Here is a 22,029-nt window from a genome sequence, read left to right as displayed (position 1 = left end):
TGCCTGCTTCTACCCGCTGCCCGGAACGCTACGCAGGGCAAAAGCGGTTCTCGTCCTCCGTGCTTGCTTTTTCTCAGAAAGAGCCGTGGTGTGCATTTTCGCCGGAAAACGCGTTTTCGGCCGAAAACGTGTATGTTTGCACTTCCCCGCCACAGGGAGGCTGCTAGCCGGGAGTTCTCTGCCTGGTTCTACCCGCTGCCCGGAACGCTACGCAGGGCAAAAGCGGTTCTCGTCGTCCGTGCTTGCTTTTTCTCAGAAAGAGCCGTGGTGTGCGTTTTCGCCGGAAAACGCATTTTCGGCCGAAAACGTGTACGTTTGCACTTCCCCGCCACAGGGAAGCTGCTAGCCGGGAATTCTCTGCCTGGTTCTACCCGCTGCCCGGAACGCTACGCAGGGCAAAAGCGGTTCTCGTCCTCCATGCTTGCTTTTTCTCAGAAAGAGCCGTGGTGTGCGTTTTCGCCGGAAAACGCGTTTTCGGCCGAAAACGTGTACGTTTGCACTTCCCCGCCACAGGGAAGCTGCTAGCCGGGAATTCTCTGCCTGGTTCTACCCGCTGCCCGGAACGCCACGCAGGGTAAATCGGTTCTCGTCCTCCATGCTTGCTTTTTCTCAGAAAGAGCCGTGGTGTGCGTTTTCGCTGGAAAACGCGTTTTCGGCCGAAAACGTATACGTTTGCACTTCCCCGCCACAGGGAAGCTGCTAGCCGGGAATTCTCTGCCTGGTTCTACCTGCTGCCCGGAACGCTACGCAGGGCAAAAGCGGTTCTCGTCCTCCGTGCTTGCTTTTTCTCAGAAAGAGCCGTGGTGTGCGTTTTCGCAGGAAAACGCGTTTTCGGCCGAAAACGTGTATGTTTGCACATCCCCGCCACAGGGAAGCTGCTAGCCGGGAGTTCTCTGCCTGGTTCTACCCCCTGCCCGGAACGCTACGCAGGGCAAAAGCGGTTCTCGTCCTCCGTGCTTGCTTTTTCTCAGAAAGAGCCGTGGTGTGCGTTTTCGCCAGAAAACGCGTTTTCGGCCGAAAACGTGTACGTTTGCACTTCCCCGCCACAGGGAAGCTGCTAGCCGGGAATTCTCTGCCTGGTTCTACCCGCTGCCCGGAACGCTACGCAGGGCAAAAGCGGTTCTCGTCCTCCGTGCTTGCTTTTTCTCAGAAAGAGCCGTGGTGTGCGTTTTCGCCGGCAAACGAGTTTTCGGCCGAAAACGTGGACGTTTACACTTCCCCGCAACAGGGAAGCTGCTAGCCGGGAATTCTCTGCCTGGTTCTACCCGCTGTCCGGAACGCTACGCAGGGCAAAAGCGGTTCTCGTCCTCCGTGCTTGCTTTTTCTCAGAAAGAGCTGTGGTGTGCGTTTTCGCCGGAAAACGCGTTTTCGGCCGAAAACGTGTACGTTTGCACTTCCCCGCCACAGGGAAGCTGCTAGTCGGGTATTCTCTGCCTGGTTCTACCCGCTGCCCGGAACGCTACGCAGGGCATAAGCGGTTCTCGTCCTCCGTGCTTGCTTTTTCTCAGAAAGAGCCGTGGAGTGCGCGTTTTCGCGGGAAAACGCGTTTTCGGCCGAAAACGTGTACGTTTGCACTTCCCCGCCTCAGGGAAGCTGCTAGCCGGGAATTCTCTGCCTGGTTTTACCCGCTGCCCGGAACGCTACGCAGGGCAAAAGCGGTTCTCGTCCTCCGTGCTTGCTTTTTCTCACAAAGAGCCGTGGTGTGCGTTTTCGCCTGACAACGCGTTTTCAGCCGAAAACGTGTACGTTTGCACTTCCCCGCCACAGGGAAGCTGCTAGCCGGGAATTCTCTGCCTGGTTCTACCCGCTGCCCGGAACGCTACACAGGGCAAAAGCGGTTCTCGTCCTCCGTGCTTGCTTTTTCTCAGAAAGAGCCGTGGTGTGCGTTTTCGCCGGCAAACGAGTTTTTGGCCGAAAACGTGGACGTTTGCACTTCCCCGCCACAGGGAAGCTGCTAGCCGGGAATTCTCTGCCTGGTTCTACCCGCTGCCCGGAACGCTACGCAGGGCAAAAGCGGTTCTCGTCCTCCGTGCTTGCTTTTTCTCAGAAAGAGCCGTGGTGTGCATTTTCGCCGGAAAACGCGTTTTCGGACGAAAACGTGTATGTTTGCACTTCCCCGCCACAGGGAAGCTGCTAGCCGGGAATTCTCTGCCTGGTTCTATCCGCTGCCCGGAACGCTACGCAGGGCAAAAGCGGTTCTCGTCCTCCGTGCTTGCTTTTTCTCAGAAAGAGCCGTGGTGTGCGTTTTCGCCGGAAAACGCGTTTTCAGCCGAAAACGTGTACGTTTGCACTTCCCCGCCACAGGGAAGCTGCTAGCCGGGAATTCTCTGCCTGGTTCTACCCGCTGCCCAGAACGCCACGCAGGGTAAATCGGTTCTCGTCCTCCATGCTTGCTTTTTCTCAGAAAGAGCCGGGGTGTGCGTTTTCGCTGGAAAACGCGTTTTCGGCCGAAAACGTATACGTTTGCACTTCCCCGCCACAGGGAAGCTGCTAGCCGGGAATTCTCTGCCTGGTTCTACCTGCTGCCCGGAACGCTACGCAGGGCAAAAGCGGTTCTCGTCCTCCGTGCTTGCTTTTTCTCAGAAAGAGCCGTGGTGTGCGTTTTCGCCGGAAAACGCGTTTTCGGCCGAAAACGTGTATGTTTGCACATCCCCGCCACAGGGAAGCTGCTAGCCGCGAGTTCTCTGCCTGGTTCTACCCGCTGCCCGGAACGCTACGCAGGGCAAAAGCGGTTCTCGTCCTCCGTGCTTGCTTTTTCTCAGAAAGAGCCGTGGTGTGCGTTTTCGCCGGCAAACGAGTTTTCGGCCGAAAACGTGGACGTTTACACTTCCCCGCAACAGGGAAGCTGCTAGCCGGGAATTCTCTGCCTGGTTCTACCCGCTGTCCGGAACGCTACGCAGGGCAAAAGCGGTTCTCGTCCTCCGTGCTTGCTTTTTCTCAGAAAGAGCTGTGGTGTGCGTTTTCGCCGGAAAACGCGTTTTCGGCCGAAAACGTGTACGTTTGCACTTCCCCGCCACAGGGAAGCTGCTAGTCGGGAATTCTCTGCCTGGTTCTACCCGCTGCCCGGAACGCTACGCAGGGCATAAGCGGTTCTCGTCCTCCGTGCTTGCTTTTTCTCAGAAAGAGCCGTGGAGTGCGCGTTTTCGCGGGAAAACGCGTTTTCGGCCGAAAACGTGTACGTTTGCACTTACCCGCCACAGGGAAGCTGCTAGCCGGGAATTCTCTGCCTGGTTCTACCCGCTGCCCGGAACGCTACACAGGGCAAAAGCGGTTCTCGTCCTCCGTGCTTGCTTTTTCTCAGAAAGAGACGTGGTGTGCGTTTTCGCCGGCAAACGAGTTTTTGGCCGAAAACGTGGACGTTTGCACTTCCCCGCCACAGGGAAGCTGCTAGCCGGGAATTCTCTGCCTGGTTCTACCCGCTGCCCGGAACGCTACGCACGGCAAAAGCGGTTCTCGTCCTCCGTGCTTGCTTTTTCTCAGAAAGAGCCGTGGTGTGCATTTTCGCCGGAAAACGCGTTTTCGGCCGAAAACGTGTATGTTTGCACTTCCCCGCCACAGGGAAGCTGCTAGCCGGGAGTTCTCTGCCTGGTTCTATCCGCTGCCCGGAACGCTACGCAGGGTAAAAGCGGTTCTCGTCCTCCGTGCTTGCTTTTTCTCAGAAAGAGCCGTGGTGTGCGTTTTCGCCGGCAAACGAGTTTTTGGCCGAAAACGTGGACGTTTGCACTTCCCCGCCACAGGGAAGCTGCTAGCCGGGAATTCTCTGCCTGGTTCTACCCGCTGCCCGGAACGCTACGCAGGGTAAAAGCGGTTCTCGTCCTCCATGCTTGCTTTTTCTCAGAAAGAGCCGGGGTGTGCGTTTTCGCCGGAAAACGCGTTTTCGGCCGAAAACGTGTATGTTTGCACTTCCCCGCCACAGGGATGCTGCTAGCCGGGAGTTCTCTGCCTGGTTCTACCCGCTGCCCGGAACGCTACGCAGGGCAAAAGCGGTTCTCGTCCTCCGTGCTTGCTTTTTCTCACAAAGAGCCGTGGTGTGCGTTTTCGACGGAAAACGCGTTTTCGGCCGAAAACGTGTACGTTTGCACTTCCCCGCCACAGGGAAGCTGCTAGCCGGGAATTCTCTGCCTGGTTCTACCCGCTGCCCGGAACGCTACTCAGGGCAAAAGCGGTTCTCGTCCTCCGTTCTTGCTTTTTCTCAGAAAGAGCCGTGGAGTGCGCATTTTCGCGGGAAAACGCATTTTCGGCCGAAAACGTGTACGTTTGCACTTCCCCGCCACAGGGAAGCTGCTAGCCGGGAATTCTCTCCCTGGTTCTACCCGCTGCCCGGAACGCTACACAGGGCAAAAGCGGTTCTCGTCCTCCGTGCTTGCTTTTTCTCAGAAAGAGCCGTGGTGTGCGTTTTCGCCGGCAAACGAGTTTTTGGCCGAAAACGTGGACATTTGCACTTCCCCGCCACAGGGAAGCTGCTAGCCGGGAATTCTCTGCCTGGTTCTACCCGCTGCCCGGAACGCTACACAGGGCAAAAGCGTTTCTCGTCCTCCGTGCTTGCTTTTTCTCAGAAAGAGCCGTGGTGTGCATTTTCGCCGGAAAACGCGTTTTCGGCCGAAAACGTGTATGTTTGCACTTCCCCGCCACAGGGAAGCTGCTAGCCGGGAGTTCTCTGCCTGGTTCTACCCGCTGCCCGGAACGCTACGCAGGGCAAAAGCGGTTCTCGTCCTCCGTGCTTGCTTTTTCTCAGAAAGAGCCGTGGTATGCGTTTTCGACGGAAAACGCGTTTTCGGCCGAAAACGTGTACGTTTGCACTTCCCCGCCACAGGGAAGCTGCTAGCCGGGAATTCTCTGCCTGGTTCTACCCGCTGCCCGGAATGCTACGCAGGGCAAAAGCGGTTCGCGTCGTCCGTGCTTGCTTTTTCTCAGAAAGAGCCGTGGTGTGCGTTTTCGCCGGAAAACGCGTTTTCGGCCGAAAACGTGTACGTTTGCACTTCCCCGCCACAGGGAAGCTGCTAGCCGGGAATTCTCTGCCTGGTTCTATCCGCTGCCCGGAACGCTACGCAGGGCAAAAGCGGTTCTCGTCCTCCGTGCTTGCTTTTTCTCAGAAAGAGCCGTGGTGTGCGTTTTCGCTGGAAAAAGCGTTTTCGGCCGAAAACGTGTACGTTTGCACTTCCCCGCCACAGGGAAGCTGCTAGCCGGGAATTCTCTGCCTGGTTCTACCCGCTGCCCGGAACGCTACGCAGGGAAGAGCGGTTCTCGTCCTCCGTGCTTGCTTTTTCTCAGAAAGAGCCGTGGTGTGCGTTTTCGCCAGAAAACGAGTTTTCGGCCGAAAACGTGTACGTTTGCACTTCCCCGCCACAGGGAAGCTGCTAGCCGGGAATTCTCTGCCTGGTTCTACCCGCTGCCCGGAACGCTACGCAGGGCAAAAGCGGTTCTCGTCCTCCGTGCTTGCTTTTTCTCAGAAAGAGCCGTGGTGTGCGTTTTCGCCGGAAAACGCGTTTTCGGCCGAAAACGTGTACGTTTGCACTTCCCCGCCACAGGGAAGCTGCTAGCCGGGAATTCTCTGCCTGGTTCTACCCGCTGCCCGGAAATATACACAGGGCAAAAGCGGTTCTCGTCCTCCGTGCTTGCTTTTTCTCAGAAAGAGCCGTGGTGTTCGTTTTCGCCGGCAAACGAGATTTTGGCCGAAAACGTGTACGTTTGCACTTCCCCGCCACAGGGAATCTGCTAGCCGGGAATTCTCTGCCTGGTTCTACCCGCTGCCCGGAACGCTAGGCAGGGCAAAAGCGGTTCTCGTCCTCCGTGCTTGCTTTTTCTCAGAAAGAGCCGTGGTGTGCGTTTTTGCCGGAAAACGCGTTTTCGGCCGAAAACGTGTACGTTTGCACTTCCCCGCCACAGGGAAGCTGCTAGCCGGGAATTCTCTGCCTGGTTCTACCCGCTGCCCGGAAATATACACAGGGCAAAAGCGGTTCTCGTCCTCCGTGCTTGCTTTTTCTCAGAAAGAGCCGTGGTGTGCGTTTTCGCTGGAAAAAGCGTTTTCGGCCGAAAACGTGTACGTTTGCACTTCCCCGCCACAGGGAAGCTGCTAGCCGGGAATTCTCTGCCTGGTTCTACCCGCTGCCCGGAACGCTACGCAGGGAAGAGCGGTTCTCGTCCTCCGTGCTTGCTTTTTCTCAGAAAGAGCCGTGGTGTGCGTTTTCGCCAGAAAACGAGTTTTCGGCCGAAAACGTGTACGTTTGCACTTCCCCGCCACAGGGAAGCTGCTAGCCGGGAATTCTCTGCCTGGTTCTACCCGCTGCCCGGAACGCCACGCAGGGTAAATCGGTTCTCGTCCTCCATGCTTGCTTTTTCTCAGAAAGAGCCGTGGTGTGCGTTTTCGCTGGAAAACGCGTTTTCGGCCGAAAACGTATACGTTTGCACTTCCCCGCCACAGGGAAGCTGCTAGCCGGGAATTCTCTGCCTGGTTCTACCTGCTGCCCGGAACGCTACGCAGGGCAAAAGCGGTTCTCGTCCTCCGTGCTTGCTTTTTCTCAGAAAGAGCCGTGGTGTGCGTTTTCGCAGGAAAACGCGTTTTCGGCCGAAAACGTGTATGTTTGCACATCCCCGCCACAGGGAAGCTGCTAGCCGGGAGTTCTCTGCCTGGTTCTACCCCCTGCCCGGAACGCTACGCAGGGCAAAAGCGGTTCTCGTCCTCCGTGCTTGCTTTTTCTCAGAAAGAGCCGTGGTGTGCGTTTTCGCCAGAAAACGCGTTTTCGGCCGAAAACGTGTACGTTTGCACTTCCCCGCCACAGGGAAGCTGCTAGCCGGGAATTCTCTGCCTGGTTCTACCCGCTGCCCGGAACGCTACGCAGGGCAAAAGCGGTTCTCGTCCTCCGTGCTTGCTTTTTCTCAGAAAGAGCCGTGGTGTGCGTTTTCGCCGGCAAACGAGTTTTCGGCCGAAAACGTGGACGTTTACACTTCCCCGCAACAGGGAAGCTGCTAGCCGGGAATTCTCTGCCTGGTTCTACCCGCTGTCCGGAACGCTACGCAGGGCAAAAGCGGTTCTCGTCCTCCGTGCTTGCTTTTTCTCAGAAAGAGCTGTGGTGTGCGTTTTCGCCGGAAAACGCGTTTTCGGCCGAAAACGTGTACGTTTGCACTTCCCCGCCACAGGGAAGCTGCTAGTCGGGTATTCTCTGCCTGGTTCTACCCGCTGCCCGGAACGCTACGCAGGGCATAAGCGGTTCTCGTCCTCCGTGCTTGCTTTTTCTCAGAAAGAGCCGTGGAGTGCGCGTTTTCGCGGGAAAACGCGTTTTCGGCCGAAAACGTGTACGTTTGCACTTCCCCGCCTCAGGGAAGCTGCTAGCCGGGAATTCTCTGCCTGGTTTTACCCGCTGCCCGGAACGCTACGCAGGGCAAAAGCGGTTCTCGTCCTCCGTGCTTGCTTTTTCTCACAAAGAGCCGTGATGTGCGTTTTCGCCTGACAACGCGTTTTCAGCCGAAAACGTGTACGTTTGCACTTCCCCGCCACAGGGAAGCTGCTAGCCGGGAATTCTCTGCCTGGTTCTACCCGCTGCCCGGAACGCTACGCAGGGCAAAAGCGGTTCTCGTCCTCCGTGCTTGCTTTTTCTCAGAAAGAGCCGTGGAGTGCGCGTTTTCGCGGGAAAACGCATTTTCGGCCGAAAACGTGTACGTTTGCACTTCCCCGCCACAGGGAAGCTGCTAGCCGGGAATTCTCTGCCTGGTTCTACCCGCTGCCCGGAACGCTACACAGGGCAAAAGCGGTTCTCGTCCTCCGTGCTTGCTTTTTCTCAGAAAGAGCCGTGGTGTGCGTTTTCGCCGGCAAACGAGTTTTTGGCCGAAAACGTGGACGTTTGCACTTCCCCGCCACAGGGAAGCTGCTAGCCGGGAATTCTCTGCCTGGTTCTACCCGCTGCCCGGAACGCTACGCAGGGCAAAAGCGGTTCTCGTCCTCCGTGCTTGCTTTTTCTCAGAAAGAGCCGTGGTGTGCATTTTCGCCGGAAAACGCGTTTTCAGCCGAAAACGTGTATGTTTGCACTTCCCCGCCACAGGGAAGCTGCTAGCCGGGAATTCTCTGCCTGGTTCTATCCGCTGCCCGGAACGCTACGCAGGGCAAAAGCGGTTCTCGTCCTCCGTGCTTGCTTTTTCTCAGAAAGAGCCGGGGTGTGCGTTTTCGCTGGAAAACGCGTTTTCGGCCGAAAACGTATACGTTTGCACTTCCCCGCCACAGGGAAGCTGCTAGCCGGGAATTCTCTGCCTGGTTCTACCTGCTGCCCGGAACGCTACGCAGGGCAAAAGCGGTTCTCGTCCTCCGTGCTTGCTTTTTCTCAGAAAGAGCCGTGGTGTGCGTTTTCGCCGGAAAACGCGTTTTCGGCCGAAAACGTGTATGTTTGCACATCCCCGCCACAGGGAAGCTGCTAGCCGCGAGTTCTCTGCCTGGTTCTACCCGCTGCCCGGAACGCTACGCAGGGCAAAAGCGGTTCTCGTCCTCCGTGCTTGCTTTTTCTCAGAAAGAGCCGTGGTGTGCGTTTTCGCCGGCAAACGAGTTTTCGGCCGAAAACGTGGACGTTTACACTTCCCCGCAACAGGGAAGCTGCTAGCCGGGAATTCTCTGCCTGGTTCTACCCGCTGTCCGGAACGCTACGCAGGGCAAAAGCGGTTCTCGTCCTCCGTGCTTGCTTTTTCTCAGAAAGAGCTGTGGTGTGCGTTTTCGCCGGAAAACGCGTTTTCGGCCGAAAACGTGTACGTTTGCACTTCCCCGCCACAGGGAAGCTGCTAGTCGGGAATTCTCTGCCTGGTTCTACCCGCTGCCCGGAACGCTACGCAGGGCATAAGCGGTTCTCGTCCTCCGTGCTTGCTTTTTCTCAGAAAGAGCCGTGGAGTGCGCGTTTTCGCGGGAAAACGCGTTTTCGGCCGAAAACGTGTACGTTTGCACTTACCCGCCACAGGGAAGCTGCTAGCCGGGAATTCTCTGCCTGGTTCTACCCGCTGCCCGGAACGCTACACAGGGCAAAAGCGGTTCTCGTCCTCCGTGCTTGCTTTTTCTCAGAAAGAGACGTGGTGTGCGTTTTCGCCGGCAAACGAGTTTTTGGCCGAAAACGTGGACGTTTGCACTTCCCCGCCACAGGGAAGCTGCTAGCCGGGAATTCTCTGCCTGGTTCTACCCGCTGCCCGGAACGCTACGCACGGCAAAAGCGGTTCTCGTCCTCCGTGCTTGCTTTTTCTCAGAAAGAGCCGTGGTGTGCATTTTCGCCGGAAAACGCGTTTTCGGCCGAAAACGTGTATGTTTGCACTTCCCCGCCACAGGGAAGCTGCTAGCCGGGAGTTCTCTGCCTGGTTCTATCCGCTGCCCGGAACGCTACGCAGGGTAAAAGCGGTTCTCGTCCTCCGTGCTTGCTTTTTCTCAGAAAGAGCCGTGGTGTGCGTTTTCGCCGGCAAACGAGTTTTTGGCCGAAAACGTGGACGTTTGCACTTCCCCGCCACAGGGAAGCTGCTAGCCGGGAATTCTCTGCCTGGTTCTACCCGCTGCCCGGAACGCTACGCAGGGTAAAAGCGGTTCTCGTCCTCCATGCTTGCTTTTTCTCAGAAAGAGCCGGGGTGTGCGTTTTCGCCGGAAAACGCGTTTTCGGCCGAAAACGTGTATGTTTGCACTTCCCCGCCACAGGGATGCTGCTAGCCGGGAGTTCTCTGCCTGGTTCTACCCGCTGCCCGGAACGCTACGCAGGGCAAAAGCGGTTCTCGTCCTCCGTGCTTGCTTTTTCTCACAAAGAGCCGTGGTGTGCGTTTTCGACGGAAAACGCGTTTTCGGCCGAAAACGTGTACGTTTGCACTTCCCCGCCACAGGGAAGCTGCTAGCCGGGAATTCTCTGCCTGGTTCTACCCGCTGCCCGGAACGCTACTCAGGGCAAAAGCGGTTCTCGTCCTCCGTTCTTGCTTTTTCTCAGAAAGAGCCGTGGAGTGCGCATTTTCGCGGGAAAACGCATTTTCGGCCGAAAACGTGTACGTTTGCACTTCCCCGCCACAGGGAAGCTGCTAGCCGGGAATTCTCTCCCTGGTTCTACCCGCTGCCCGGAACGCTACACAGGGCAAAAGCGGTTCTCGTCCTCCGTGCTTGCTTTTTCTCAGAAAGAGCCGTGGTGTGCGTTTTCGCCGGCAAACGAGTTTTTGGCCGAAAACGTGGACATTTGCACTTCCCCGCCACAGGGAAGCTGCTAGCCGGGAATTCTCTGCCTGGTTCTACCCGCTGCCCGGAACGCTACACAGGGCAAAAGCGTTTCTCGTCCTCCGTGCTTGCTTTTTCTCAGAAAGAGCCGTGGTGTGCATTTTCGCCGGAAAACGCGTTTTCGGCCGAAAACGTGTATGTTTGCACTTCCCCGCCACAGGGAAGCTGCTAGCCGGGAGTTCTCTGCCTGGTTCTACCCGCTGCCCGGAACGCTACGCAGGGCAAAAGCGGTTCTCGTCCTCCGTGCTTGCTTTTTCTCAGAAAGAGCCGTGGTATGCGTTTTCGACGGAAAACGCGTTTTCGGCCGAAAACGTGTACGTTTGCACTTCCCCGCCACAGGGAAGCTGCTAGCCGGGAATTCTCTGCCTGGTTCTACCCGCTGCCCGGAATGCTACGCAGGGCAAAAGCGGTTCGCGTCGTCCGTGCTTGCTTTTTCTCAGAAAGAGCCGTGGTGTGCGTTTTCGCCGGAAAACGCGTTTTCGGCCGAAAACGTGTACGTTTGCACTTCCCCGCCACAGGGAAGCTGCTAGCCGGGAATTCTCTGCCTGGTTCTATCCGCTGCCCGGAACGCTACGCAGGGCAAAAGCGGTTCTCGTCCTCCGTGCTTGCTTTTTCTCAGAAAGAGCCGTGGTGTGCGTTTTCGCTGGAAAAAGCGTTTTCGGCCGAAAACGTGTACGTTTGCACTTCCCCGCCACAGGGAAGCTGCTAGCCGGGAATTCTCTGCCTGGTTCTACCCGCTGCCCGGAACGCTACGCAGGGAAGAGCGGTTCTCGTCCTCCGTGCTTGCTTTTTCTCAGAAAGAGCCGTGGTGTGCGTTTTCGCCAGAAAACGAGTTTTCGGCCGAAAACGTGTACGTTTGCACTTCCCCGCCACAGGGAAGCTGCTAGCCGGGAATTCTCTGCCTGGTTCTACCCGCTGCCCGGAACGCTACTCAGGGCAAAAGCGGTTCTCGTCCTCCGTTCTTGCTTTTTCTCAGAAAGAGCCGTGGAGTGCGCATTTTCGCGGGAAAACGCATTTTCGGCCGAAAACGTGTACGTTTGCACTTCCCCGCCACAGGGAAGCTGCTAGCCGGGAATTCTCTCCCTGGTTCTACCCGCTGCCCGGAACGCTACACAGGGCAAAAGCGGTTCTCGTCCTCCGTGCTTGCTTTTTCTCAGAAAGAGCCGTGGTGTGCATTTTCGCCGGAAAACGCGTTTTCGGCCGAAAACGTGTATGTTTGCACTTCCCCGCCACAGGGAAGCTGCTAGCCGGGAGTTCTCTGCCTGGTTCTACCCGCTGCCCGGAACGCTACGCAGGGCAAAAGCGGTTCTCGTCCTCCGTGCTTGCTTTTTCTCAGAAAGAGCCGTGGTATGCGTTTTCGACGGAAAACGCGTTTTCGGCCGAAAACGTGTACGTTTGCACTTCCCCGCCACAGGGAAGCTGCTAGCCGGGAATTCTCTGCCTGGTTCTACCCGCTGCCCGGAATGCTACGCAGGGCAAAAGCGGTTCGCGTCGTCCGTGCTTGCTTTTTCTCAGAAAGAGCCGTGGTGTGCGTTTTCGCCGGAAAACGCGTTTTCGGCCGAAAACGTGTACGTTTGCACTTCCCCGCCACAGGGAAGCTGCTAGCCGGGAATTCTCTGCCTGGTTCTATCCGCTGCCCGGAACGCTACGCAGGGCAAAAGCGGTTCTCGTCCTCCGTGCTTGCTTTTTCTCAGAAAGAGCCGTGGTGTGCGTTTTCGCTGGAAAAAGCGTTTTCGGCCGAAAACGTGTACGTTTGCACTTCCCCGCCACAGGGAAGCTGCTAGCCGGGAATTCTCTGCCTGGTTCTACCCGCTGCCCGGAACGCTACGCAGGGAAGAGCGGTTCTCGTCCTCCGTGCTTGCTTTTTCTCAGAAAGAGCCGTGGTGTGCGTTTTCGCCAGAAAACGAGTTTTCGGCCGAAAACGTGTACGTTTGCACTTCCCCGCCACAGGGAAGCTGCTAGCCGGGAATTCTCTGCCTGGTTCTACCCGCTGCCCGGAACGCTACGCAGGGCAAAAGCGGTTCTCGTCCTCCGTGCTTGCTTTTTCTCAGAAAGAGCCGTGGTGTGCGTTTTCGCCGGAAAACGCGTTTTCGGCCGAAAACGTGTACGTTTGCACTTCCCCGCCACAGGGAAGCTGCTAGCCGGGAATTCTCTGCCTGGTTCTACCCGCTGCCCGGAACGCTAGGCAGGGCAAAAGCGGTTCTCGTCCTCCGTGCTTGCTTTTTCTCAGAAAGAGCCGTGGTGTTCGTTTTCGCCGGCAAACGAGATTTTGGCCGAAAACGTGTACGTTTGCACTTCCCCGCCACAGGGAATCTGCTAGCCGGGAATTCTCTGCCTGGTTCTACCCGCTGCCCGGAACGCTAGGCAGGGCAAAAGCGGTTCTCGTCCTCCGTGCTTGCTTTTTCTCAGAAAGAGCCGTGGTGTGCGTTTTTGCCGGAAAACGCGTTTTCGGCCGAAAACGTGTACGTTTGCACTTCCCCGCCACAGGGAAGCTGCTAGCCGGGAATTCTCTGCCTGGTTCTACCCGCTGCCCGGAAATATACACAGGGCAAAAGCGGTTCTCGTCCTCCGTGCTTGCTTTTTCTCAGAAAGAGCCGTGGTGTGCGTTTTCGCTGGAAAAAGCGTTTTCGGCCGAAAACGTGTACGTTTGCACTTCCCCGCCACAGGGAAGCTGCTAGCCGGGAATTCTCTGCCTGGTTCTACCCGCTGCCCGGAACGCTACGCAGGGAAGAGCGGTTCTCGTCCTCCGTGCTTGCTTTTTCTCAGAAAGAGCCGTGGTGTGCGTTTTCGCCAGAAAACGAGTTTTCGGCCGAAAACGTGTACGTTTGCACTTCCCCGCCACAGGGAAGCTGCTAGCCGGGAATTCTCTGCCTGGTTCTACCCGCTGCCCGGAACGCCACGCAGGGTAAATCGGTTCTCGTCCTCCATGCTTGCTTTTTCTCAGAAAGAGCCGTGGTGTGCGTTTTCGCTGGAAAACGCGTTTTCGGCCGAAAACGTATACGTTTGCACTTCCCCGCCACAGGGAAGCTGCTAGCCGGGAATTCTCTGCCTGGTTCTACCTGCTGCCCGGAACGCTACGCAGGGCAAAAGCGGTTCTCGTCCTCCGTGCTTGCTTTTTCTCAGAAAGAGCCGTGGTGTGCGTTTTCGCAGGAAAACGCGTTTTCGGCCGAAAACGTGTATGTTTGCACATCCCCGCCACAGGGAAGCTGCTAGCCGGGAGTTCTCTGCCTGGTTCTACCCCCTGCCCGGAACGCTACGCAGGGCAAAAGCGGTTCTCGTCCTCCGTGCTTGCTTTTTCTCAGAAAGAGCCGTGGTGTGCGTTTTCGCCAGAAAACGCGTTTTCGGCCGAAAACGTGTACGTTTGCACTTCCCCGCCACAGGGAAGCTGCTAGCCGGGAATTCTCTGCCTGGTTCTACCCGCTGCCCGGAACGCTACGCAGGGCAAAAGCGGTTCTCGTCCTCCGTGCTTGCTTTTTCTCAGAAAGAGCCGTGGTGTGCGTTTTCGCCGGCAAACGAGTTTTCGGCCGAAAACGTGGACGTTTACACTTCCCCGCAACAGGGAAGCTGCTAGCCGGGAATTCTCTGCCTGGTTCTACCCGCTGTCCGGAACGCTACGCAGGGCAAAAGCGGTTCTCGTCCTCCGTGCTTGCTTTTTCTCAGAAAGAGCTGTGGTGTGCGTTTTCGCCGGAAAACGCGTTTTCGGCCGAAAACGTGTACGTTTGCACTTCCCCGCCACAGGGAAGCTGCTAGTCGGGTATTCTCTGCCTGGTTCTACCCGCTGCCCGGAACGCTACGCAGGGCATAAGCGGTTCTCGTCCTCCGTGCTTGCTTTTTCTCAGAAAGAGCCGTGGAGTGCGCGTTTTCGCGGGAAAACGCGTTTTCGGCCGAAAACGTGTACGTTTGCACTTCCCCGCCTCAGGGAAGCTGCTAGCCGGGAATTCTCTGCCTGGTTTTACCCGCTGCCCGGAACGCTACGCAGGGCAAAAGCGGTTCTCGTCCTCCGTGCTTGCTTTTTCTCACAAAGAGCCGTGATGTGCGTTTTCGCCTGACAACGCGTTTTCAGCCGAAAACGTGTACGTTTGCACTTCCCCGCCACAGGGAAGCTGCTAGCCGGGAATTCTCTGCCTGGTTCTACCCGCTGCCCGGAACGCTACGCAGGGCAAAAGCGGTTCTCGTCCTCCGTGCTTGCTTTTTCTCAGAAAGAGCCGTGGAGTGCGCGTTTTCGCGGGAAAACGCATTTTCGGCCGAAAACGTGTACGTTTGCACTTCCCCGCCACAGGGAAGCTGCTAGCCGGGAATTCTCTGCCTGGTTCTACCCGCTGCCCGGAACGCTACACAGGGCAAAAGCGGTTCTCGTCCTCCGTGCTTGCTTTTTCTCAGAAAGAGCCGTGGTGTGCGTTTTCGCCGGCAAACGAGTTTTTGGCCGAAAACGTGGACGTTTGCACTTCCCCGCCACAGGGAAGCTGCTAGCCGGGAATTCTCTGCCTGGTTCTACCCGCTGCCCGGAACGCTACGCAGGGCAAAAGCGGTTCTCGTCCTCCGTGCTTGCTTTTTCTCAGAAAGAGCCGTGGTGTGCATTTTCGCCGGAAAACGCGTTTTCAGCCGAAAACGTGTATGTTTGCACTTCCCCGCCACAGGGAAGCTGCTAGCCGGGAATTCTCTGCCTGGTTCTATCCGCTGCCCGGAACGCTACGCAGGGCAAAAGCGGTTCTCGTCCTCCGTGCTTGCTTTTTCTCAGAAAGAGCCGGGGTGTGCGTTTTCGCTGGAAAACGCGTTTTCGGCCGAAAACGTATACGTTTGCACTTCCCCGCCACAGGGAAGCTGCTAGCCGGGAATTCTCTGCCTGGTTCTACCTGCTGCCCGGAACGCTACGCAGGGCAAAAGCGGTTCTCGTCCTCCGTGCTTGCTTTTTCTCAGAAAGAGCCGTGGTGTGCGTTTTCGCCGGAAAACGCGTTTTCGGCCGAAAACGTGTATGTTTGCACATCCCCGCCACAGGGAAGCTGCTAGCCGCGAGTTCTCTGCCTGGTTCTACCCGCTGCCCGGAACGCTACGCAGGGCAAAAGCGGTTCTCGTCCTCCGTGCTTGCTTTTTCTCAGAAAGAGCCGTGGTGTGCGTTTTCGCCGGCAAACGAGTTTTCGGCCGAAAACGTGGACGTTTACACTTCCCCGCAACAGGGAAGCTGCTAGCCGGGAATTCTCTGCCTGGTTCTACCCGCTGTCCGGAACGCTACGCAGGGCAAAAGCGGTTCTCATCCTCCGTGCTTGCTTTTTCTCAGAAAGAGCTGTGGTGTGCGTTTTCGCCGGAAAACGCGTTTTCGGCCGAAAACGTGTACGTTTGCACTTCCCCGCCACAGGGAAGCTGCTAGTCGGGAATTCTCTGCCTGGTTCTACCCGCTGCCCGGAACGCTACGCAGGGCATAAGCGGTTCTCGTCCTCCGTGCTTGCTTTTTCTCAGAAAGAGCCGTGGAGTGCGCGTTTTCGCGGGAAAACGCGTTTTCGGCCGAAAACGTGTACGTTTGCACTTACCCGCCACAGGGAAGCTGCTAGCCGGGAATTCTCTGCCTGGTTCTACCCGCTGCCCGGAACGCTACACAGGGCAAAAGCGGTTCTCGTCCTCCGTGCTTGCTTTTTCTCAGAAAGAGACGTGGTGTGCGTTTTCGCCGGCAAACGAGTTTTTGGCCGAAAACGTGGACGTTTGCACTTCCCCGCCACAGGGAAGCTGCTAGCCGGGAATTCTCTGCCTGGTTCTACCCGCTGCCCGGAACGCTACGCACGGCAAAAGCGGTTCTCGTCCTCCGTGCTTGCTTTTTCTCAGAAAGAGCCGTGGTGTGCATTTTCGCCGGAAAACGCGTTTTCGGCCGAAAACGTGTATGTTTGCACTTCCCCGCCACAGGGAAGCTGCTAGCCGGGAGTTCTCTGCCTGGTTCTATCCGCTGCCCGGAACGCTACGCAGGGTAAAAGCGGTTCTCGTCCTCCGTGCTTGCTTTTTCTCAGAAAGAGCCGTGGTGTGCGTTTTCGCCGGCAAACGAGTTTTTGGCCGAAAACGTGGACGTTTGCACTTCCCCGCCACAGGGAAGCTGCTAGCCGGGAATTCTCTGCCTGGTTCTACCCGCTGCCCGGAACGCTACGCAGGGTAAAAGCGGTTCTCGTCCTCCATGCTTGCTTTTTCTCAGAAAGAGCCGGGGTGTGCGTTTTCGCCGGAAAACGCGTTTTCGGCCGAAAACGTGTATGTTTGCACTTCCCCGCCACAGGGATGCTGCTAGCCGGGAGTTCTCTGCCTGGTTCTACCCGCTGCCCGGAACGCTACGCAGGGCAAAAGCGGTTCTCGTCGTCCGTGCTTGCTTTTTCTCAGAAAGAGCCGTGGTGTGCGTTTTCGACGGAAAACGCGTTTTCGGCCGAAAACGTGTACGTTTGCACTTCCCCGCCACAGGGAAGCTGCTAGCCGGGAATTCTCTGCCTGGTTCTACCCGCTGCCCGGAACGCTACTCAGGGCAAAAGCGGTTCTCGTCCTCCGTTCTTGCTTTTTCTCAGAAAGAGCCGTGGAGTGCGCATTTTCGCGGGAAAACGCATTTTCGGCCGAAAACGTGTACGTTTGCACTTCCCCGCCACAGGGAAGCTGCTAGCCGGGAATTCTCTCCCTGGTTCTACCCGCTGCCCGGAACGCTACACAGGGCAAAAGCGGTTCTCGTCCTCCGTGCTTGCTTTTTCTCAGAAAGAGCCGTGGTGTGCGTTTTCGCCGGCAAACGAGTTTTTGGCCGAAAACGTGGACATTTGCACTTCCCCGCCACAGGGAAGCTGCTAGCCGGGAATTCTCTGCCTGGTTCTACCCGCTGCCCGGAACGCTACACAGGGCAAAAGCGTTTCTCGTCCTCCGTGCTTGCTTTTTCTCAGAAAGAGCCGTGGTGTGCATTTTCGCCGGAAAACGCGTTTTCGGCCGAAAACGTGTATGTTTGCACTTCCCCGCCACAGGGAAGCTGCTAGCCGGGAGTTCTCTGCCTGGTTCTACCCGCTGCCCGGAACGCTACGCAGGGCAAAAGCGGTTCTCGTCCTCCGTGCTTGCTTTTTCTCAGAAAGAGCCGTGGTATGCGTTTTCGACGGAAAACGCGTTTTCGGCCGAAAACGTGTACGTTTGCACTTCCCCGCCACAGGGAAGCTGCTAGCCGGGAATTCTCTGCCTGGTTCTACCCGCTGCCCGGAATGCTACGCAGGGCAAAAGCGGTTCGCGTCGTCCGTGCTTGCTTTTTCTCAGAAAGAGCCGTGGTGTGCGTTTTCGCCGGAAAACGCGTTTTCGGCCGAAAACGTGTACGTTTGCACTTCCCCGCCACAGGGAAGCTGCTAGCCGGGAATTCTCTGCCTGGTTCTATCCGCTGCCCGGAACGCTACGCAGGGCAAAAGCGGTTCTCGTCCTCCGTGCTTGCTTTTTCTCAGAAAGAGCCGTGGTGTGCGTTTTCGCTGGAAAAAGCGTTTTCGGCCGAAAACGTGTACGTTTGCACTTCCCCGCCACAGGGAAGCTGCTAGCCGGGAATTCTCTGCCTGGTTCTACCCGCTGCCCGGAACGCTACGCAGGGAAGAGCGGTTCTCGTCCTCCGTGCTTGCTTTTTCTCAGAAAGAGCCGTGGTGTGCGTTTTCGCCAGAAAACGAGTTTTCGGCCGAAAACGTGTACGTTTGCACTTCCCCGCCACAGGGAAGCTGCTAGCCGGGAATTCTCTGCCTGGTTCTACCCGCTGCCCGGAACGCTACGCAGGGCAAAAGCGGTTCTCGTCCTCCGTGCTTGCTTTTTCTCAGAAAGAGCCGTGGTGTGCGTTTTCGCCGGAAAACGCGTTTTCGGCCGAAAACGTGTACGTTTGCACTTCCCCGCCACAGGGAAGCTGCTAGCCGGGAATTCTCTGCCTGGTTCTACCCGCTGCCCGGAAATATACACAGGGCAAAAGCGGTTCTCGTCCTCCGTGCTTGCTTTTTCTCAGAAAGAGCCGTGGTGTGCGTTTTCGCCGGCAAACGAGATTTTGGCCGAAAACGTGTACGTTTGCACTTCCCCGCCACAGGGAATCTGCTAGCCGGGAATTCTCTGCCTGGTTCTACCCGCTGCCTGGAACGCTAGGCAGGGCAAAAGCGGTTCTCGTCCTCCGTGCTTGCTTTTTCTCAGAAAGAGCCGTGGTGTGCGTTTTTGCCGGAAAACGCGTTTTCGGCCGAAAACGTGTACGTTTGCACTTCCCCGCCACAGGGAAGCTGCTAGCCGGGAATTCTCTGCCTGGTTCTACCCGCTGCCCGGAAATATACACAGGGCAAAAGCGGTTCTCGTCCTCCGTGCTTGCTTTTTCTCAGAAAGAGCCGTGGTGTGCGTTTTCGCTGGAAAAAGCGTTTTCGGCCGAAAACGTGTACGTTTGCACTTCCCCGCCACAGGGAAGCTGCTAGCCGGGAATTCTCTGCCTGGTTCTACCCGCTGCCCGGAACGCTACGCAGGGAAGAGCGGTTCTCGTCCTCCGTGCTTGCTTTTTCTCAGAAAGAGCTGTGGTGTGCGTTTTCGCCAGAAAACGAGTTTTCGGCCGAAAACGTGTACGTTTGCACTTCCCCGCCACAGGGAAGCTGCTAGCCGGGAATTCTCTGCCTGGTTCTACCCGCTGCCCGGAACGCTACGCAGGGCAAAAGCGGTTCTCGTCCTCCGTGCTTGCTTTTTCTCAGAAAGAGCCGTGGTGTGCGTTTTTGCCGGAAAACGCGTTTTCGGCCGAAAACGTGTACGTTTGCACTTCCCCGCCACAGGGAAGCTGCTAGCCGGGAATTCTCTGCCTGGTTCTACCCGCTGCCCGGAACGCTACATAGGGCAAAAGCGGTTCTCATCCTCCGTGCTTGCTTTTTCTCAGAAAGAGCCGTGGTGTGCATTTTCGCCGGAAAACGCGTTTTCGGACGAAAACGTGTATGTTTGCACTTCCCCGCCACAGGGAAGCTGCTAGCCGGGAGTTCTCTGCCTGGTTCTACCCGCTGCCCGGAACGCTACGCAGGGCAAAAGCGGTTCTCGTCGTCCGTGCTTGCTTTTTCTCAGAAAGAGCCGTGGTGTGCGTTTTCGACGGAAAACGCGTTTTCGGCCGAAAACGTGTACGTTTGCACTTCCCCGCCACAGGGAAGCTGCTAGCCGGGAATTCTCTGCCTGGTTCTACCCGCTGCCCGGAACGCTACGCAGGGCAAGAGCGGTTCTCGTCCTCCGTGCTTGCTTTTTCTCAGAAAGAGCCGTGGTGTGCGTTTTCGCCGGAAAACGAGTTTTCGGCCGAAAACGTGTACGTTTGCACTTCCCCGCCACAGGGAAGCTGCTAGCCGGGAATTCTCTGCCTGGTTCTACCCGCTGCCCGGAACGCTACGCAGGGCAAAAGCGGTTCTCGTCGTCCGTGCTTGCTTTTTCTCAGAAAGAGCCGTGGTGTGCGTTTTCGCCGGAAAACGCGTTTTCGGCCGAAAACGTGTACGTTTGCACTTCCCCGCCACAGGGAAGCTGCTAGCCGGGAATTCTCTGCCTGGTTCTACCCGCTGCCCGGAACGCTACGCAGGGCAAAAGCGGTTCTCGTCCTCCGTGCTTGCTTTTTCTCAGAAAGAGCCGTGGTGTGCATTTTCGCCGGAAAACGCGTTTTCGGCCGAAAACGTGTACGTTTGCACTTCCCCGCCACAGGGAAGCTGCTAGCCGGGAATTCTCTGCCTGGTTCTACCCGCTGCCCGGAACGCTACGCAGGGCAAAAGCGGTTCTCGTCCTCCGTGCTTGCTTTTTCTCAGAAAGAGCCGTGGTGTGCGTTTTCGCCGGAAAACGCGTTTTCGGCCGAAAACGTGTACGTTTGCACTACCCGCCACAGGGAAGCTGCTAGCCGGGAATTCTCTGCCTGGCTCTACCCGCTGACCGGAATGCTACGCAGGGCAAAAGGGGTTCTCGTCCTCCATGCTTGCTTTTTCTCACAAAGAGCCGTGGAGTGCGCGTTTTCGCCGGAAAACGCGTTTTCGGCCGAAAACGTGTACGTTTGCACTTCCCCGCCACAGGGAAGCTGCTAGCCGGGAATTCTCTGCCTGGTTCTACCCGCTGCCCGGAACGCTACGCAGGGCAAAAGCGGTTCTCGTCCTCCGTGCTTGTTTTTTCTCAGAAAGAGCCGTGGTGTGCGTTTTCGCCGGAAAACGCGTTTTCGGCCGAAAACGTGTACGTTTGCACTTCCCCGCCACAGGGAAGCTGCTAGCCGGGAGTTCTCTGCCTGGTTCTACCCGCTGCCCGGAACGCTACGCAGGGCAAAAGCGGTTCTCGTCCTCCGTGCTTGCTTTTTCTCACAAAGAGCCGTGGTGTGCGTTTTTGCCGGAAAACGCGTTTTCGGCCGAAAACGTGTACGTTTGCACTTCCCCGCCACAGGGAAGCTGCTAGCCGGGAATTCTCTGCCTGGTTCTACCCGCTGCCCGGAACGCTACATACGGCAAAAGCGGTTCTCATCCTCCGTGCTTGCTTTTTCTCAGAAAGAGCCGTGGTGTGCATTTTCGCCGGAAAACGCGTTTTCGGACGGAAACGTGTATGTTTGCACTTCCCCGCCACAGGGAAGCTGCTAGCCGGGAGTTCTCTGCCTGGTTCTACCCGCTGCCCGGAACGCTACGCAGGGCAAAAGCGGTTCTCGTCGTCCGTGCTTGCTTTTTCTCAGAAAGAGCCGTGGTGTGCGTTTTCGACGGAAAACGCGTTTTCGGCCGAAAACGTGTACGTTTGCACTTCCCCGCCACAGGGAAGCTGCTAGCCGGGAATTCTCTGCCTGGTTCTACCCGCTGCCCGGAACGCTACGCAGGGCAAGAGCGGTTCTCGTCCTCCGTGCTTGCTTTTTCTCAGAAAGAGCCGTGGTGTGCGTTTTCGCCGGAAAACGAGTTTTCGGCCGAAAACGTGTACGTTTGCACTTCCCCGCCACAGGGAAGCTGCTAGCCGGGAATTCTCTGCCTGGTTCTACCCGCTGCCCGGAACGCTACGCAGGGCAAAAGCGGTTCTCGTCGTCCGTGCTTGCTTTTTCTCAGAAAGAGCCGTGGTGTGCGTTTTCGCCGGAAAACGCGTTTTCGGCCGAAAACGTGTACGTTTGCACTTCCCCGCCACAGGGAAGCTGCTAGCCGGGAATTCTCTGCCTGGTTCTACCCGCTGCCCGGAACGCTACGCAGGGCAAACGCGGTTCTCGTCCTCCGTGCTTGCTTTTTCTCAGAAAGAGCCGTGGTGTGCGTTTTCGCCGGAAAACGCGTTTTCGGCCGAAAACGTGTACGTTTGCACTTCCCCGCCACAGGGAAGCTGCTAGCCGGGAATTCTCTGCCTGGTTCTACCCGCTGCCCGGAACGCTACGCAGGGCAAAAGCGGTTCTCGTCCTCCGTGCTTGCTTTTTCTCAGAAAGAGCCGTGGTGTGCATTTTCGCCGGAAAACGCGTTTTCGGCCGAAAACGTGTACGTTTGCACTTCCCCGCCACAGGGAAGCTGCTAGCCGGGAATTCTCTGCCTGGTTCTACCCGCTGCCCGGAACGCTACGCAGGGCAAAAGCGGTTCTCGTCCTCCGTGCTTGCTTTTTCTCAGAAAGAGCCGTGGTGTGCGTTTTCGCCGGAAAACGCGTTTTCGGCCGAAAACGTGTACGTTTGCACTACCCGCCACAGGGAAGCTGCTAGCCGGGAATTCTCTGCCTGGCTCTACCCGCTGACCGGAATGCTACGCAGGGCAAAAGGGGTTCTCGTCCTCCATGCTTGCTTTTTCTCACAAAGAGCCGTGGAGTGCGCGTTTTCGCCGGAAAACGCGTTTTCGGCCGAAAACGTGTACGTTTGCACTTCCCCGTCACAGGGAAGCTGCTAGCCGGGAATT

This window comes from Athene noctua, chromosome 3, assembly GCF_965140245.1.
Source record: "Athene noctua chromosome 3, bAthNoc1.hap1.1, whole genome shotgun sequence".
NCBI classification, from domain to species: Eukaryota; Metazoa; Chordata; class Aves; order Strigiformes; family Strigidae; genus Athene; species Athene noctua.
Note: the sequence above shows the minus strand (reverse complement) of the source record.